Source organism: Mustela erminea, chromosome 9 (genome assembly GCF_009829155.1).
Source record: "Mustela erminea isolate mMusErm1 chromosome 9, mMusErm1.Pri, whole genome shotgun sequence".
Lineage (NCBI taxonomy): Eukaryota > Metazoa > Chordata > Mammalia > Carnivora > Mustelidae > Mustela > Mustela erminea.
Window position 1 is genome coordinate 60,134,210 of NC_045622.1, and position 6,000 is coordinate 60,140,209.

Genomic DNA, 6,000 nt, shown 5'->3' on the forward strand with positions numbered 1-6,000 from the left:
GTAGTGTAGATATGGGGAATCCACACAGACGTGGAAATCCCAGACCGTGAGGCAACATGAAGCTTATATGAACTAAGGAGAGAGATAAGGGTCTGAGGATACAAAGGAGAGAAAGACCCTTAGCGAGTAGGTGAAAGGAGGAGTTTGGCAAACAGGTTGTCCTTTATGCAGATGAGATTCTTAGGTAAAGAGGAATCTCTCTGTTAATAGCTCTCCTAGTAAAGCTGGCTGTTGAAGGAGGGTAAAGAGTTTTTCCTGAATCTGCTGGGTTTTGGTTGCTTTTTACTCAAAATAATATTCATGACAAAGTACCTTATCTTGGGGCAGCATACTCTTGTTCCCTACAAACACAACAATAAATAACTAATTACAATGATGTGTGAGAAATGCTTTTTAAAAGAGTGTACTTGGGGGCACCTGGGGTGCTCAGTTGTTAAGCATCTGCCTTGAGCTCAGGTCATGATCCTGGGGTCCTGGGATTGAGCCCCACATCGGATTCACTGATCTGCAGGAAGCCTGCTTCCCTCTCCTACTACCCCTGCTTGTGTTCCCTCTCTTGCTGTGTCCCTCTCTCTGTGAAATAAGTAAATAACGTCTTAAAAAAAAAAAAAAAGAGTGAACTTGGCTAAATTATACATGGGTATACATGCAGAAGTCCATATGTTTGTCGTGGTTATTTGTCCACTTATATTGTTTAAGTGAGGAAAATGTGTTCCAGAACAGTGAATTGTGTTTGGTATATTTTAAAGGCAAATATGTATCTAGATAGAACACATACAACACAGAAAATATTTAGCAATATTATCTGAAATGATAGTAGTGTATATCTCTACATTGAAAAAATAATGATTTTTTTTTAAAGAAGTAGCTTATGTTCTTTTTTTTTTTTTTAAACATATAATGTATTTTTATCCCCAGGGGTACAGGTCTGTGAATCGCCAGGTTTACACACTTCACAGCACTCACCATGGCACATACCCTCCCCAATGTCCATAACCCCACCCCCCTCTCCCAAGCCTCCTCCCCCCAGCAACCCTCAGTTTGTTTTTGTGAGATTAAGAGCCACTTATGGTTTGTCTCCCTCCCAATCCCATCTTGTTTCATTGATTCTTCTCCTACCCCTTTAACCCCCCATGTTGCATCTTCACTTCCTCATATTAGGGAGATCATATGATAGTTGTCTTTCTCCGATTGACTTATTTCGCTAAGCATGATACCCTCTAGTTCCATTCATGTCGTTGCAAATGGCAAGATTTCATTTCTTTTGATGGCTGCATAGTATTCCATTGTGTATATATACCACATCTTCTTAATCCATTCATCTGTTGATGGACATCTAGGTTCTTTCCATAGTTTGGCTATGGTAGATAATGATAAACACTTTATTTGGACTCTTGTCAAATTGTTCTACATTTACCTGCCTTACTAAAAAAATATATTTTTTAAAAAGAGGAATGTGAACATGTTGTTTTCTCATCAAGACAGTCTGATTTTAAAATGCTGCATTGGGAAAATGATTTATAACACGGTCTACAAAGAAGCTAAGATTTTAGACGGTTGAGATCTGAGCACAGGTTCACCCATCAGTCAAAGAAACAGGCTATTCCTGGAAGAACAAAATCAATGATAATATGGACACAGAAGTAGTAGAAGCACATGGCGTGACTAAGGAGGGATGAATGATGAATTATGCACTGTGTCTGAGGAACAGTTATGAAAGATGAAATGAGAAATATTGCTGGAAAAGTAACCTGCAGCAAATGCCTAACTACCGGAGGTGGGAATTCTTGAGAAACTTCCCTATGAATCAAATAGTGAGAGTTCTCAAATCCCATTCCCTGGCATCATCTAACACCAATCAAACATTCTAAAACTACCAAACTGTCCCTGAATGTGGGATCACCAGGTTTCAGGGTATCCAAGAACCTTAAAAATATACCCAGCGACTGAAATATTTCTATCCTTCAGATAAAAGTTATTCATATTTCATTCAATGAATATCATGTGCCTACTGTATGCCAAGAACAGTTCAGGTTTATGCTATGAGGAATAGCATAGAATCACGAATAATGATTTTTTTTAAGATTTTATTTATTTATCAGTCAGAGAAAAAGAACACAAGCAGGGGGGAGCGGCAGGCTAAGGGAGAAAGCAGGCTCCCCACTGAGCAAGGAGCCTGATGCAGGACTCGATCCCAGAACCCTGGGATCATGACCTGGACCGAAGACAGATGCTTAACTGATTGAGCCACCCAGGCATCCCTGTTATCAAGCTTTTGACCATTTGTCACTGATAATTTATCTAGTGTGGCTGGCCCCTCTGCAAAAATGGCTGACAGTAATTCTTGCAACTATAGCAAAACCCTTTCCTTTATGGCAGCTGGTGTGCTTCTGTTGTCCAGGTGTCTCTCCACCTGGTCTCTTAGTCATTTGTCTAGCCTGAGCTTTTTTTTTTTTTTTTTTTTTAAAGATTTTATTTATTTATTTGACAGACAGAGATCACAAGTAGGCAGAGAGGCAGGCAGAGAGAGAGAGATGGAAGCAGGCTCCCTGCTGAGCAGAGAGCCCGATGCGGGGCTCGATCCCAGGACCCTGAGATCATGACCTGAGCCGAAGGCAGCGGCTTAACCCACTGAGCCACCCAGGTGCCCCAAGCCTGAGCTTTTTAATGGGCTGCTGGCTTCCAAAAGGGCAAAATGGAAATTGCAAGGTCCATATGCCCTGGAACTCACAGACCATTTCAACCCTATTTTACTGGTCAAAACAAGTCATAAGGCCATCCCAGATTCAAGGGGATGGGGAATAGACTGCACATCATGATGGTGGGAACTGGCTTATGCGTGCTGCAGAGGAAAGAATTACTGTCAGCCATTTTTGCAGAGGGACCAACCACACTAGATAAATTACCAGTGACAAATGGTCAAAAGCTTGACAACAGGGATGCCTGGGTGGCTCAATCATTAAGCATCTGCCTTCGGTCCAGGTCATGATCCCAGGGTTCTGGGATCGAGTCCTGCATCAGGCTCCTTGCTCAGTGGGGAGCCTGCTTCTCCCATAGCCTGCCACTCCCCCTGCTTGTGCTCTCCCTCTGACAAATTAATAAATAAAATCTTAAAATCATTATTTATGATTCTAAAATTTGCAACTTATTAAAATCCAGGGGATGAATATAACTTCAACCTAAATCTTTATGAGGAACAAAACTTTACAGATAGAAATCATTGGTACATATTTTTTATATTTATATTCCCTTTGAAAGTGAGTTAACATTCATTAAATAGGCCTCTAGGAAGGCTAGATTAGGTGGAAAAGGCTTCCAGAAGAGAAGATTCTCAAGAGGAGAGGAGGGGAGATGGGAAAGGGTTTGACAGAGCCAGCCTCTTTGGGAAGAAGGGGAGGCTGGTGGAGACTGGCTCTGTCCCTGGAGCCCGAGTGGAAGTGTTCCCTCCACTGTTCCACAAAAGAGGATAAATAGCCCAACTCCAGACCCACAACCTGAATTTTATTATGGAGCTATGCCACCTGCTCTGGAGAGTCAGCCCAAGGCTGGTGAGTGAATTAGACATCTGAGGGTAGGAAGTTTTCCGGATCAAGGTAAGGACTGGGCTGGTGTTCTGTCCCCAAGAGACCAGAGGTGACAGGACTCTTGGAGGCTATTTATACATGTGGACAAAATGGTAAAGACCCGAGGGGCAAATCTGATTGGTTCTAGCAGACGCGGAAAGTGAGGTCTGGGAGGGGAGCTGAGTATATGGGCCAGATGGAAGCTCCTGACAAGTGGCAAATCAGGAGAAGCCATCCTGTCGGTGGCAGATGTCCTAATAATTACACACTAGAGATGAGCAAACAGAAAATGCATTTGCTTAGACTACAGACTCCTGGAAAACCGTGCAAGGAACCCTGAGAATGGCAGCAAGCTGGCCACCTGCCCCAAGCTGGATGTCGGAGGCGACTCTGGGAAAGGAGCCAGAGCATCTCTGCAGGTGTGAGAACTAGGAGCCAATTTTCCTTCCCAGAAAGAAAAAAATCAAGGCAGGAAGAGAGGGAGCTGGAGTGGAAGAAATAATGTTAGTAAGTGTACGATTTTTCTTGGCCCCTGAGCTAGATATTTTAAGATACCCCTTCATCTAATATCTTAAGAATTAGTTAAAGTACCTTCAGAAGAAGGTACTTTATTATTGGCTCCATTTCTTCTTCATTCTGGAGAAAACTGGATGAGATATGGCGCTCTTCTCAGGAGCTGCCCTCTGAGCCACACCTGGAACATTTTACTGATCCTGTCTATGTACATACCCAACACTCTCTCAACCCATACGTCCAGTTAGGACAGATGCCTGAAATACAGCCCACACTCCAAACAAGCTTCCTGAATGATTACGCTAATGAATGAAGGAAAGTCTGCTAGGAAGCAAATAGTAAAATTACGTGTTAGTTTCTAGCAGAAGAATCTTCCAAATATCAAGTATTGCACACCCTCCCCCAGAAATAATGCCTTTCCCCCCCTCAACTTTGTCATTTCTTATTATTTTTTAATTCTTTTTAAATTTTTAAGTGTCCTTTACACCCAATACAGGGCTCAAACCTACAACCTCAAGATCAAAAGTCGAACTATCTGTTGACTGGTCCCCAATTTCAGTCATTTCTACACTTAGCTCCCCGGGGTGTGAACATTGAGACACAGAAGTCCTGACTGTTACCTCTGAAAGTTCTCATGATCATCTTCCCAAGTGATCAAAATGTATGTGATGAAGTCCAAGAAATTTCAAACCCATTCCATCAATTACTGCTGTGAAATTTGGCAAGTGATTCATATTCTCTGAGTCTCTCTTTAGGTGTGAAATGGACACAATGAAAATATTCATTTCCTAGTGTAGAGGTCTGCTTGCTACATGATGCTACATGCAATGTGGATACTATAGTTCCTGGAAAAACAATGACTAGTAAATACTAGTTTAATTCCTCTCTGACTGTATTACATTCAGTTCCTAGAACACAACTTACTTTTTAGCATCCAGTTTCTCAGTCAATTACTAGTCTAATAACTCTTCAAGACAGGTAATGGCCGCCCCCTGGGTAAAGGGTGACGTCTAAGTATGAAGTTATGATCAAGGCTCTTCACTGCCTGTGCTCCCCTCCCTGCCTCTCAAGCATTGCCTATGCACCTGTCATCCTCGGCTGGAAATGTTTCATGAACATTCATGCAGGGATCTGTATATTCACCTTTTCTTATGCTGCCTCCCTTCTGATAAATTAGTCAATTTCACGTGTCTTTTACACTCTTCCTGATCATGCATAGTGAGTTTCCCTGTTTATGTATAATCCTCTGTTTGAAAGTGAAATACAGGGGAGCCTGGGTGACTCCGTGGGTTAAAGCCTCTGCCTCCGGCTCAGGTCATGATCCCAGTGTCCTGGGATCGAGCACCACATCGGGCTCTCTGCTCAGCAGGGAGCCTGCTTCCTCCTCTCTTTCTGCCTACTTGTGATCTCTATCTATCAAATAAATAAATAAAACCTTAAAAAAAAAAGTGAAATACATACAGTAATGTTTCTGACTTTGGTTAGTTGGAGGTGAGTATAATTGGCTGTCACTCACTGAGGCACAGACCATATCCTTCAGCTTTGCATACTTTCTATTTGCATGTTCCGAGAAGATGAAGAGTGTGAGATATGCCAAAAGCTCTACTATTCACAAAGAATATTAGAGTAATTCCCCTTGAGAATATATTAAAAAGAATATGTATTTTCAGGGTGCCCGAGTGGCTCAGTCAGTTAAGCATCTGCCTTCAGCTCAGGTCATGATCTCAGGGTCCGGAGATTGAGTCCTGTGTCAGGCTCCCTGCCCTTGAGTCTGCTTTTCCCTCTCCCTTTGTCCCTCCTCCTGCTCTTGCTCACTCTCTCTCTCTCTCTTCTCAAATAAATAAATAAAACCTCTCTCTCTCTCTTTTTTAAGAATATGTATTTTGTAAACAGAAAGTAAGATCCCAGGCCATCTGCTCCAGGC